This window comes from Quercus suber, unplaced genomic scaffold (genome assembly GCF_002906115.3).
Source record: "Quercus suber isolate HL8 unplaced genomic scaffold, Cork oak 2.0 scaffold_493, whole genome shotgun sequence".
NCBI classification, from domain to species: domain Eukaryota; kingdom Viridiplantae; phylum Streptophyta; class Magnoliopsida; order Fagales; family Fagaceae; genus Quercus; species Quercus suber.
Window position 1 is genome coordinate 191,676 of NW_027069942.1, and position 15,276 is coordinate 206,951.

The following is a 15,276-nucleotide window of genomic DNA, read 5'->3' on the forward strand; positions in this document are numbered from 1 at the left end:
TGTTGCTGTTGCTGTTGCTGGTGCTGTTGCTGCTCTTGTTGTTCTTGTGATTGAAACTCTGGCTTTTCTGTTTCATCATCTTTGTCTTCATGTTTTTCGTGCTTTTCTTGTATTGGATCCTTCAACTTTGTTTTCATCATATGGGGTCTAAGCCTATTCACATCTGCCAGTCGCACTGGCTTCAAGAAAAATTCCTCTGCTCCTTCCTCCAAGCACCTGAAACCAATAGTACCCATTAATAAGTTTCACCTCAGGAGCCCCAATTGCAAGAAAGTTACAACATTCCAAGAAAAGAAATTTCCAAAAATTATTCTTTTGTTCTATCCTCAATTACCTGCTGATCCTTGAAGGCACATTCTCAGATGACATAATCACCACCGGTATGTTTCTAAGGGAGGAAGACTCCTGCAAATATCAGGGAAAAAAAAATCCTATGAATTTTCATGGATGTTTCTAAAACAGATGGCCTGAGAAAGACTCATGAAAAGTCAAAGACAACAAAATCTACGGAATATCTTGAACCTGATTTTGTTTGGGTTAAAAGTAGGTGGGAAAATATTCTGAGAGATTTTCTTTGAGCAAGTGGTGAGACAAGAAAAGGACCCATGTGGGAAACTTTCAAAGCATTTCAATTTTCAAGTTGGAATGCAGAATTTCAATATAGAAAAGTGTTGACATGGACTAGCGTTTGAGGAAAGAAAAAATGATCCTCAATAGGAATTATGGGAGAAAGTGGGAGAAAGTGGGAGGGAATATTATGATAGTAGAGAAAGAAGACAAAGCATTAGAAACCAAAGAATACCTTGATTTTCTTGAGCAAATCATAGCCTGTCATGCCAGGCATACAGTAGTCTGTAATAATAAGATTCACTTCCACTTCCTGCAAAACCACAAAACACCAAAGAAATTCAGAAACCCAGGAGAGAGAAAAAAAGTGATGAAAATTAACAAGAAAGGTAGGGAATCTCAAATACTGAAAGAGTGGACTAAAATGAAATATACCTGATGATTGTTTGGGGAAATAGTAAGTGTACTTGGTTTGCTTTGGTCATGTTCATGCAAACCCAGAAATTCTAAAGCCTTGGTACCGGAATCAACTGTGGTAACTGCCATTGAAAAAAACAGAGTATCTAACAATCAGTACTAACATTAAAAGCAAGACAGAATAACATAAACAAAAGAAACAACGACCACCCATGAATACAATGTTTGCACAGAAATGTTGAGAATCTCTTTTCTATGTTTGGCCACAAAGAGAGTACCTTGAAAAGATGAGATCTTGAGGAGCTTCTCAATCAGCTTTCTATCTATGAGGCTGTCATCAACAGCCAAAACATGGAATTGTGACTCTGTAGCCATCCCCATTGCACCAATTGAAGATAAAAGACCAAGCTTTGAAGCCACAGAACAAGCAAAATAGAAAGAAGAATTTATTCTCTCTCTCTTTGTTACTTTTTTTTTTTTTTTTCCTTTTCTTGGTGGTATGATTTGTAAAACCTATGGGATGAGGAGGAGGAGAAAAGAAGAGGAGCTTTGTATTGAAATAAGACCCACCAAAACCCACGTCCCACAAAGCAAGATCCGACCAGATTTCATCCCAAATCTTCCAAAATTTCCAAATTGATTTGAATTACAAGGCAAGCAATGAAAACAAAAAAAATTCAAGGAACCCAAAAAATATAGACCCAAATAATAAAAGAATAAAACAAACTCGAAAAATTAATTCTTTGAGAATGAATATTTTTAAGTTGATGGGAGGTGGACTTTATTTATAGCACCACTACTAGTACTACATATACCAAGAGAGTTATAGAAAGAGTAAAAAAAAAAGGAAATATTAAAAAGAAAGTTATGGGATGAAAGCAAAAGAAGAAAGGGCTTGGGAGAGTTGAGAGTGATGTGGGGGAGGTGGGTAAGGGAGGGGAAGAGTGGGACCCAAGAAAATCCCCCAAGAGATACAGGTGAGGTCAGCAGAGGTGCCTTTTTCCCTGGGTGTGAAATCATGTGGCGCTTACCATATCTTGAGCAGGTGGGGAGAGTGGTGGCAAAGAGAGGGCAATTTCTTTTGATTCCCTTTTAAGATTTGCTTCCCATGCCCATCCATCTACCCATTCATCATCCCCCAATACCATACCAGACATTCATGCATCCTAATCCCCAATATCATATATTTTTTATAATCAATATACCAATATAACTATTTCCTTTTTTAACTCTTATACCACCTGTGGGGATTATAAAGAATTGATGTGATCTATTATGAGATTTTGGAATCTAACTCTTTTAATCTATATGTTAAAATGAGTAAATGAAATATGTATTATTAGTTTTATTACGCAATCTTTACCGACTGATGTGTTATCAATTATAAAAAAATAATTTAATAGTTTATTTATTAATGGTTGAAATTCAATGATTACATCCGTTGTAGCATTAATTAGTAAGTTTTTAAGTAATAAAATTATTAGTGCATTTGACTTTTTTTTTTTGGAAATTTACCTAAAAGATTCATTCAAACTGATGTCATAATGTATATAGTCATTGGACTTTAATCACCTAATGAATGAATATTTGAAATGTGATTTGGTGATTGGTAACATTAGTTTGTGAGCTTTATATAATCAAAGTGGATAGGCTATGCACATCCTTACTTTGAAAAAAAAAAAAACTGTTACCAACTTTTAATAATAATAATAATAATATGATAAATAATTTTAGAATATGAGAGAAGAGTTATTGTGTGGGATCTTTTGGTATGTTATCCAGTGTCATGCTTTATGGTTGGGGAAAAAGGACACTTTAATTTAATGATAATAAGGCGCATAAATGCAAGTAGGTTTCATAATGGCTAGGAGTAAACAGGAGGGGCTAAGCTCGGAGAATTATGAAGCTTTGCATGCCCCTAAGCTCCCTACAATGTGTATAATTTCTGCTCAAATGTCACACTTATTAATGTGAATTGTGTTTCTAAAATAAGTGTATGCATAATGGCTTGGAGTGATGAGGAGGAGCTAAGCGTGGAGAAAAGAATGCACTGCATGTCCCTAACTACTACCAATGCATATAATTTGTGCTCCAATGTCCAATTTTTTAATGTGAAATGTTTTTTCAAAGTTTTGAAAAGGAATGAATTCTAATAATTTTTTTGATGAAGATAGCATTAGAAAAGCGATGGTATTCTTTTAAAATAATTTCTAAATCTATCTCAAAGTCTAAATAACATGATTTTATACCTTATAAACCCACCATTATAAGAAGGATTTTTATTACACGTTATTTTATGACAATAGAATCTTCTCTATTTCAAATGTATTCATTTTGTGGTTAGGAATTTATTTAAAATTGAAAGGATTCTTGTCCTATCTTATGAGGTTGACAAATTTTCCATAATAAATTTTTGATATGCAGAATCTTTAGCGATATTGGTCATCTTCTTAAAATTTAATTAGAGGTAAAATTCAGTGTCCAACTACAAAGTCCATAGCATAAATTTTAAAATAAAATCCAATTAATGCCTCTATACATTGGAGTTCCCTTTCCTCCCTCTTCATAAAATGGGAGAGGCAGTATTTGGCTATTTGACCTCAGTAGCAGATGATGACAGATTGTTTTGAAAATTAAAAATTTACAAAAAACTTCTTCTAAATATTAATTATTTCGATTTCCTAATGTATCATATAAAAAGAAAAGAAAAGCAAAAATCAATGTTTACCTTGATTTGGCCTCTTAAGTTTCATCAGTACACAGTTTGCGAATCTAATATTGATAGATTGTCCTAAAGTATAACAGTGCACACGTTTTTTCTCCTATTTCAACAAGCATTGTGAAAAGGAAGTTACATGAATAAAGTAGGACAAATTTTTCTTCTAAAAATCCATCAAATTGACTAGCTATTCAAGCTGCAGGGAAAGTTTTTCTAATTCATATTTGAATGGGATTTCCTTTGTCTTTAAGCTGAGAAGTTTCTTCACGATTATCATGTAAAACGAATGGTCAAAGAACCCATAGTGTGAGAAATTTTATTAGACTGATTTTGACCCTCTAGAAACTATAATAGCAAAGCCATTATAATTTTTGTGCATGTGTGTGTCTTTTATGTCAAATATCATTATGATGATGAGATCTTCATAATCATCTGATATCTTGCATTCTTCCTAGTAATAGATAAATGATAAGACTTGTGGACACAAAGATGAAGAAAATGTTGCACATGGTAGAGATTGATAAAGTGAAAAAAAAAAAAAAAAAAAAAAAAAAAGCACAATAAAAGTGGGCCAATATGGCCTATATATTCAAAATTTTACTTCTTTTTCTTTCCCTTGATTGGATGGGCATGACCCCATTTAAAGGTCGTGATTGTTTTGATAAACCGCGTTAATTTTTCTTTGTCAAAGTGTTTTTGTGATTACTCTTATATCTTTTCAGATCCTGTCCGAGGAAGATGAATGGAAAAAAGAATAAAAACATTCAGTCAAAAAAGAAGAAAAAATAAAACGTGATGAGATGTAATTTTTAGTTGTTTTGTTGAGAAAGAAAATACAAAACAATATTTTAAAAAATAATTTTCATTAATGAAATTTGATTAAAGCTGATTTTTGTTCGTTAAAATTAATAAATTACAATTTATCTCATAAAAATTCATTTGATATATTTTTTTTCTTCCTGATTATATGCAGTTAAAGGAACACATACATGTGAGTTCCAGTTAGCTCAACTGGTAAAGTCTCTGATGGTTGTATAAGAGATCTGGGGTTCAATCCCTGCCTACACCAAAAACTGATTGTGTCTTGGTCTGATAATAAAGAGCAATTATCAGGAGGGGACGCCATAGGTTGAAACTCTCTCTCTCTCTCTCAAAAAAAAAAAAAAAAAAAAAAAAAAAGGGAACACATACATAGCCATTGGACATTAGAGCGTTGACGAGGCATATTAAAACATTTGAAGTGACCTAGAATGAATTTAATTAAGTGTTAAAATTTTTTTTCATAAATGAAATTGTAATATTTTAAATTCAAGGGACAAAAAATTGAGTTAGTGCGTGTTTGGATACCAATGAAAATTTAAATGTATTTTATTATTTAGTTTATTTTTATTACTATTCATGGGTCTCATTACACTTTTTAGTACTATTTATGGGATTGTTTTACTATTTCAATTAACTTTTACCTTTTATTTACAATACTTTTAATAATAAGTTTTCAATTTTAACAAAATAAGTTATATCCAATCAGATCCTTAAAGTAAAATTTGAGGAACAACGTGATCAAAATTTTATTTTATTTTTTTGCTGTCGCTGATGCAGTAGGGGTTGTTCCCTTCTCAATGAAGCCTATTAATGAACCTAGTTAATTTGAGAATGGAGGGCATGGTTCAAATTACCTTTTCTTTTTCTTTTACTTTTTCACCTTTTATGAAATGGAAAATGATAGAAACAAATGTGTGTGTATATATATATATATATATAAAATAGTCTCTTTCAAACTATGTACGCACTAAAAGTAAGGTAGAAATCACTGAATTTATAAAATTAATTCCAAAAAAGCAGTATTTTTGTGAAAGAAAAGTATGGGGACAAGGATACATGGGATTTAAAAAAAAAAAAGGGGAAATAAACACAATCAATAATTTAGGAATAAAATTAACCTTTGACATATAATTCAATAATAAAAATTACAATTCATCCTGTCAGGACTTTATAATTTGGGGAAATTATATAAAAGACCCAAAATTTATGCCATATTTCATATTAGATCCCACATTTTTAATTTTGTAAATTCAAGTCTGAAATTTATGAAATTATTTCAATTTGAATACCCAACTTCGTTATTTTTGGTAGTAACAAAGTAAAGAAGAAGAAAAAAAAAAATCATTGATTAAATTGTGCATTTCACATAGATTAATTTGGTAGCATTGAAACAGTGTATAAATTTTGTGCCTCTTATGTAATTTTTCTCTCAAATGATTAACCTTGGTGTGATTATGACAATGTTTCATCAATAATTCACAGGTGCTTTCGATTATAGTAGTTGTACTGAGGACCTAGTATCCAGCAAAACCAATTGAGAGAAGTCTAATGACAATTAAACCACCACCTTTGGTGGTGGTCATTCTATAATACAGATTCCTTTCTAGTTTATGTATTATACCTACATAATATTAACAGTTTATAAATAGTCAAATTTTATCTAATTTATTTTTATAAAAAAAATGGGTTTGCTTTCTTTTTAGAAAATAGTAAATGTTAGTATTAGCCAATTTAGTAAATTCCTTTGTTGTAAAAAAAATAAAAATAAAAAAAATAAAATAAAACCTATTGGAAATGTTTACTTCTCAATATTATGGTATGGAATTTTTTTTTTTTTTTTTTGAGAAACCTCCCAACTCAGGAAGGGAAAAAACAACTACTGCAAATCTTTTACAACAAAGCTGAAAATGTTTTGAGGCACTTCCTCCATCCAAACTCTTAAAGGAAATGAAAATCTAGCATCCCTAGCTAGAGCATGGGCAACAACATTGCCTTGCCGCCTTACATGGATGATAGAGGAGGACTGAAAGTGCCCCCTTATGGTATGGAAATTGCTATTGCCAATTGCCATTGAAAGATAGAAATTTTCAATAGTGATGTGACTACTGTTAATTTATAGGGAAAAAAAATTTGTGAAACTTTTTGGTTATTGGTTTTATGGTTAGAAATTTTTTAGTCTGAATAGGATATTAAATGTGGTTTTATGATCATCATGGTATTAGTAATCATACCAAAAACATGAAATATTAAATGCATTTTATAGAAAATATGACCACATTACTATAGAGATTTTTCATATACATAAAGTATTTTAAATATAAAATAAAAATTCCGCTCAAATTTGCAGTTTGCAATTTTTTATCATAAGGTGACAATTTATGTTTTAATATTTTTTTAGTCATAATTAATATATATATATATATATATATATGAAAGCTAGGAAAAACTCTTTTTAATATACATTATTACATTTTGGGTTAGATAGTACCCTCCCATTTTACCTGTGCTCACATCTAAAAAATGTGAAATATGTATAAATTAGAGAGATTGATTAAAAAGGGGGCCCTGTTACAAGGAGTGCATCCCCAGATCGGATAGCATGTTACATTAAAATTGGTACTGTTGTTTTTTATTTCCTAGCAAAGATTCCCCGACATACTTTAATTCATTGTACAACCTGTCACAGATAATTCATACTTTGCTAGATTATAGAAGCTTATTTTTGTGGGGGCCAAATAAGCAATTGCCCAAACATGCTGGATTTGCCCTGCTGTTTTAGCTCGCTCGATCAACCTTGTAGATGTAAATGTAGTAGTAGTTGTTGTGTTGAACAAACATTTGCTTTTACATCACATATTTGCTGTATATTTTAGCCTTCTCATTTTGCTCTTAATGCAAAGTTTTATTATTGACTGAGCTGTCAATTGATGGAGTACACTAATTTGGTCACGTATTTTGTAAGGTTGAAGAATTTAATGTTGTTGTATAACCCATTGTCATCTAAATTTGTTTGGTTTATTGCTTGCTTAGGATCTAATGTTATTTTAGGGCCACTATGGTGGTCATTTATTGAGATTGTGTAATGAGTCTAGAATTGTAAAAGATTTTGTAAGTATAGATTATTGTTGCTATTTCTTTTATAGTGAATTTTGTATAGAGTTTTTTTTTGTTTTTTTTTTGTTTTTAAAGTGAATTTTCTATAGAGTTGAGATTTCCCGAGAGTTATGTTTTCCTTAAAACTTTCTTCGAACGGTTTTTCCAATTTATCACCAAAATCTATGCATTGATTTTATTGTTTTTGCTATTACAGTTGGTGATTGATAACTATGGTTGGACTATCTGTATTGTGTAGAGTTTATATTAAGTTATTCTATTAATTAATTAATTAATTAATTAAGTTTAGGGGTCTTAATTGGATATTTCAAGAAAAAAATAATTTGAGGTGAAGGGAGAATGAAGTTCATAAGGGAACACTTAAACCCATTCTAAATAGAATACTATTGTTGTTTTCTAGTCGGGTTCAACATTATCTTACCAATTGACCAATCACTTTATATTAATCGTAGAAGGATTAAGTTATAGACTGAATTTCCTTTTTAAAAATGTCAATTGTATTTACCAATTCCATTAGTTTGGTTCGTTGAGGATGTTAATGGGAGAGGATCAAGTGGAGATTAAGTAATTCAAAGGTGACGATGACATGAACAAGGTGAGGATCTTCTAGATTTGATAATAAAGGGGTGGAGACTGGAGATTGAGCTAGATATGTGGCGGAGCATGAAAATTGAAAAGTGTGATGCTATTGCTGATGACAAGTAAGATAATAAAAGGATGGTAAGGGACGGCAACAAAGGCAAAATTGATGACAATCGTGAGGTATGGTCAAATAACTGAGAATGAGTGAAGTGGAGAGGAAGAGAGAGGAAGAGAAGTAAATAAGGTGGACATGTCATAAAGCAAAGGTGGAGCCAAGAGGGTGATATCAATTAAATTGTCTTTAATTTAAACATTCAAAGATTTTTGTAAAGTCGTATATAAACATAAAATTAAAATAATAAAAAATTACTTATTTGGATGCGATATAATTTTTTTTAGAAGCAATCAATAGTTCAATACTCATAGAAAAAAAATTTAAATATATTTTCATACTTTTAATACTTCTAATATATATTATTTTCTCAATTTAGTTTTAAATAATCGAATTTATATTTAAATTTCTTATAATAGATTTCTAATGGTAATTAGTTAATAAAAAATATATTTTTTATAACAAAATATATAAATATATATATATTGATTATTTTTTTATAACTTTTAATTTTATAATATATACCTGTGACTAACTAAGATTAGGGACAAACGTTTAAAAAATAACGAGTCACAATCAAAATTATAAAAGATCCAATTAACTAAATTTTGTGAATCTTGAAGAAAATCATTTTTATTATTACTATCCCAATGATAAATTAGAAAACAAATTCAAAGAAATTATCAAAGAAAAGGAAAATATCAACCAACTAATTCCAATTATTTTAATTTTTCTTAAATAATTTGTTAAAATATAACATCACTTAAAATCAATATAGTTCAAAGAAAATGTCAATTGATTGGAATATAGCACTATAACAGATATTGCATATTGTTTAATTTATTATTATTATTATTTATCTCAAGACCATAGAAAAATTAAATTTCTATTTAATTGTTTACTATATATTTTTTTTTTATATAAATTATTTGTTAAGAATTAACTTTGTTAAATCTTATACTTTAACCAAAAAAAAAAGAAAAAAAAAAGAAAAGAAAAGAAAAACAAAAAGGTTGCAAGCTGGTGTGCATCCAATAATTAATAACATATAGCCACTGTAGAAATAGTCATTGCCTTGGTAATCGGTCAGGCCGGGTGCTCATTAAACTAGACACCCGAACCGATTCAGTCCGATTTCAATCAATTGCCTTGTCGAAAGTGATTGGACCCACTCGGGTCGAATCGGTTCCTTTTTTTTGTTTTTATATATATTTTTTGGGTTCTGATTGCATTGTTTTTTAAATTTAATTGTTTATATATATAGTACAAAAGAACAACAGGCCCTTTAGTACTATAGCTTTGAGAATAGCTTCAATGCTTGTAATCTACAAGCCATAATCTATCCTCATCCTCCCAAGTATTCTTTTTCTTGTATTTTTTTTTTTTCATTTATAGTTTTTTTTTGTTTTGGATAAATATTCTAAAATTTCAATCTATAGTATCTGCTCTTTGATGATTTTTTTTTTTTAATCAGACTAAAATACCAATTAGTTTTTAGTGTAAATAATGTTCAAATCTTAAAACTTTTATTTGATGACAAAATTTGTACTAGTTAGGTTAATTAAAATCCACTTCATTTATAGTTAAATGGTTGAAATCATCTAAACAACTTCATACCCCTGATTTTAGGGGACTATTATCTGAAAGTTCAAGTACTTGAGTTTATTCCATATGATTGAAAGATTTTGGTCTACTTAAATGATCTTATAGCCATTGATATTTTATTATATAATCCTATAAAGCGAGATTTAAGTGATAGTCTAGTGATAAAGGGATTAGTGACATCCTTGACTATGATACCTCAAATTAGTGGTTCAAATCTTATGTCTCCCCTAACCTTGCCCCTGCCCCCTACTATCTAGCTATCCTAAAAACAAATTAAAAATAATACTAGAATCTGCCAAGCTAATTTTGTAGTGCTTTGTTAGCTTTACAATGCCTTATTGGTGACCAAGGCCCTTTGAACTATTCTTTCATGTGCTTTAAGAGTTAAACAATTTTTTTTTTTTAAACTTTTTTTTGAGAATCAAAGAGTTAAACTATTGATGTTGCTAACCAATGGGTGTTCCAAAATTGACCTAAGTGGAACAATTAAAGTTCTGAGGCTTAATATAATGCAATAAAATACAGAGAATTAGAAAGAAGTGGTTAATGATTTGTTAATTATAAAAAGTAACCGGAGATTAAGACAAAAAATCAAGTGTAATTTGATTTAGCATGGCCATCTGAGACAGACAGAGAACCATTCTTCTGGCAAAAGCTTCACCCAAAACTGCCTTTTTGTCAAATCTCTAGTGAACGTGATCACATCCATGGCTACAGTGTGTTGCCCCCAATTGATTAATGGGTAGTTAATGGAATGGATTGGAAGGACAGGTCTAGGCAATTGTTCCACCATGATGGACAGTGGTACCACCCTGCAATAGTTAGATTCTAATGGTGTTTGTCAACTACTTAAGAAACCTTACATGTTCCCCCTCTCATTTTTCATCATCATTTTGACCCTACCAATGTCTCACCAAGGACATTTGGTTGCTCATGGACCATTAAATCATTCTCGGGATTCTCTATTAATTGTTCATTTTATTATATTTACAAGCTCTATAAATCATAGTTTTATTTTTTTTAATTTTTTTTGTTATTATTAACATTTAAAACATAGTTAAAGCTACTATCCGTCCATATAAACTGTATGAAGGATTTTTTTTAATCTTAGAATATTTAGGAGCTTGTCAAGATCAAGCAAGAGGGATTCATGAACCAATTTCAACGTCCCAACTTTAATTATTTTTTCTTGTACTAATAGCTAACTTGGTTAAGAATAAACTTTTAACCGCTCAACCTAAGATACATGCATATAATTTTCCTCAAGTGTGTATAGTTTCTCTATTCCATACATACCATATTATTATAGGGAGAAATTCTTTAAGGGTAGTTCCAAGATGCTGACAAGAAGTTTTGAACTCAAAATCTCATAGATAGTAAAAGGCATTATGAATATATATTGTAATTGTTGTTGAAATAGTTAAAAATATGTTAATTAAAAAGTCTAAACTAATCTCTTTTCAAAAACCAAACACATTAGAAACCTGAATTAGTTTCTCAAAAAAAGAAACCTGAATTAAAATTAAATTTTTTTATAAGGTTTAGTCACCTCAGGTTAGCCCAACAAACGCTACTGCCATCTTTAATAGCATGCAATACGTACCAAGCTTGTAGAAGGAACTTTTCAGTACACTTCTCTCTCTCTCCATTACATTGGTAATGCACAAGTGCTTCAAATAAACCGGAAAAAGAAGTATATAAACCGTGCTTATTGACTTCTAAAAGTAAACCATATAATAGTGAAATATTTCATATTAGGAGAGTAAAGAAACAAAATAGGATAGAGGAAAAAAATACTCAATTAGTTGGCTTTGGCTTGATGTTTTTTTGGATTTAAAAAAAAAATACAAAACAATGACGGCTAATTTTAGGCACTAGGCACTATATGATCAGCCTTTGGGCTGGAGGCAAAGAACAAAATAGAAAAAAAAATTTGGGAATAATTGTTCTTTACCTATATATGATTTTCACATTTTTATAGATGAACTAGAATATCAACTATTGGCATTTGTTCTATAATGATTACTCTTTCGTCTTTATCATTAAGTTAAGATTTTTTTTTTTTTTTCATAAAAAAAAGTTTCAAGATTTTTTTTTGAAATGTTACAATATACTACTCTATAGTATAAATTTTTTCTCTCTAAATCCCCAAACATTTTATACATAGAGAGGTGCCAACTTAACTATTAGAACATTGATTTTTGGCATAGACGGATGATACATGTACTATATTAGAGAGAGTAGCAAAAAACCAAACCATATTAAGTATCCAATAAAAAAATTATAGTTTGATGAGTACAAAAACATTACAATTGGATTAGTTAGTTTAGTTAAAATTTCCACGTCCAACCTAAAAAATCAGTTCTCCTGGGCTAACTTGTCATTAGGCAAATGCAAGCTACGGTAATTGTGAAATTTGACTAGCATTGTAGCTTAGCAATTAAATTTTCATTTAGTCCTCTCGCTCTGTCTCTCTGTCTCTCTCAAAGATCTTGTGATGTGGAGAGCACAATCTTGATGGCAATTTTAATTTATCCTGTAACTCAAAAAATTAAAATTTAGTTAAAAAATTGGTTATGTCAATCCTAATGTTCTAAAAATCTTTTTTAACTAATGTATTTTTTTTTTTTTGTTTATATATACAAAAATACTGAAAATTCATTTCCATTAATTTTTTTCGTGGCCAAAAAAGTTCTCTTACATATTGTGGCCTCTAATTCAATATCTTTGTTAGATGGAAACATATCTAAACTTAATCAAAACGCAAAACAATGACATTAAATTCATATAATTCATTATAGTTCTTAGAAATATTGCTTTAAGATGTTTAGCTTAGAATTTGCTATCACGCAAAGAGCATTACACAATTGAAATCAAAGTTGGTAAGAAGAAGTGAAAGATGGACACATGAATATTGGACTATATAGTATATATGTCACATTGGTTGTATTTGCATTTCACTTCAAATTAAGCACATTGAATCTATCTAGATTTTTGCCTTCATCATTCGGCCTTCATATCTAACTTGCAAGTGATTGGCTAAAGGTTTTGTAGCTGAATTAGTACCTTCCCATATAGTAAATGCTTGGAGGGTTTAAGGAGAAAATGGTTTGAATTGTGAGGTTAGTAGCATTTGTAATTATCTTTCTCAAAAAAAAAAAAAAAAAAAAAAAACTTGCAAGTGATTGGGCTGAAACATTTTTAAAGCATAGATAGTAACATACTGCTATAAGGAAATATGAAAAAGTTATAATGTGAGGTATTGAACCGTGATCCCCATGCATTTAAGATTGATGTTCAGCGCATTAACCATTTCATTGGCTACCCTCCTCGTAATTTCCATTGAATTTATATTATATTTCTTTTGTATTACGAGATTCATAGTCTTGCATTTAATTTTATCACCATCTACTTAATAGTTGTAGGGATAAGGGTCCAAATGATAAGTTGGGCCTTGTGCCTTGGCCAAGAGCATAGTAATCCGAGAACAAGTCAATGGTGTTGAATGGGTCAAGCTTAGAATCTAACGAGCAAGATACGAATGGGAGGGAGGTCCAAGGAGGAATGTCTCCTCGGATAAACTAAGCACGGCTCCAATGTGTATCTTAAGGTTTAAGGTAACCTTCCAAGAAACTTCAACGATAAGGACGTGTATTTCAAGTGTACCAAAAGGTTGAGAAACTCAGAAATATCTAAGGGAAAGCTGCTACTACCACATTGAATGCACTATAACTACTCTTCTGGCTGCATTTATGTGGAGAAGACCCCTGAACAGTGTTGCCTTGGCTACTACAACTCATAGAAAGCCGAAAAGAGTATCTAATGGGACAGACACTCGAGTAAGGGCTCAAATGATCAATAAGTGTAGGATCAAGATGGTACAAGAGGATCTATATAATATAAGAGACCTTCCATGAGAGAGGGATCGAAAAAAGAGAGACAGAATACTGTAGCAATCAAAGTTATATTTGTAATCAGCTTAATTGATTTCTATGGAGATTTATCTCATCGGACAGTGAATTCATTCAGTTCTATGTTCCTTGTTCTTGCTTGATCATATTCTGAGTTCATACTAGCCGTTATCAAATTCATTAAGGCCTAGTTCTTTAACCCATTCTCTACAAATTTATTGTACTGAGCTCACTGGGCCAACATCCCTTACATTTTGAGCTTGGGCTACAAAACGTGTCCCTACAATAGTATTTGATAAATTTATTTGTATTCAAGGATTATTTGTTTACATCAATACACGGAATGTGAAATTGTAAATTTAAGTTAAAAATTATTTTATTTTTGATTAAAATGCTTTTTATTTGAATGATTACTAAACACAATTTTTTAAAGCGTGTTTATATTTTATTATTTTCTATTCACTTTTATAAAAATAATGAAAATTCATTTAAAAGTTGTTTAAATTGTTTTAGATTTTTCTTTTCATGGGTAAATTTTCATTTTTTACACATTTAATATACATTTATTTGTATTTTAATTAATTATTAAATTAATTTTGACATCATCACAAGTCGACCTTGATTGAACCTCTGTCTAGGCTCAAAGAGTTGAAAATCTTCATTTTCAAGTTCATTGAACAATTCGGTTTCTAAAACCATGGTTATGAGTTGTGGAAGACAGTCCCAAACATAATTTTTTTCTTAAAAAAGAAAATCCTATTTTGGTATTTCTTGTCCTTCCACTTTATTTTTGTGAGATTTTTTGCGCTCTAAGCATGCCAAATTAAATTTTATCATGAGATAGTAGATACGTCCTACAACATCTTCTCACATTAATCCGATGTCGTTTGATTGTGATTTAAAATCAATTAAACAATAACCAAGCTCTACGGCACTTTATAAAAAATGATTGTCTTTTGGTTAGATTTCCAGTATTTTTACAATATCTTGCATGTTCCAACTCCGATTTGGGTCCATAAGCAACCTTTGGAAGAAAAATTTATGATCTTTCACATAGGCTCGAATTCATCACAATTGGAATGTTGGAATTTTTGTCAAATTAAGGTCAAACCTCGATCAAAATTGGCCAAACTTGGTTAAATGGCTTTAGAAGATAGATTTCGTTAAATTGAATCTAAAGGAGTTTTGATTAAAAAAAAAAAAAAGAATCTACAGGAGTAATTTTGGAATTTTGGTCTTCTAAATTATAAATTTGGTGCAACCAACATCCAATAGGGATGCAGTTTCCTAATGTCTAGATGAAACATGCAATTTTCAGAAATTTTAAGGCTCAAATTGAAAAATTTTGTGCGTAAAGTATCGTATCAATAATAAACCTAAGTTTATGTTTATTAAAATGGTTATTGGCTTTATTTTTATTGTTAATT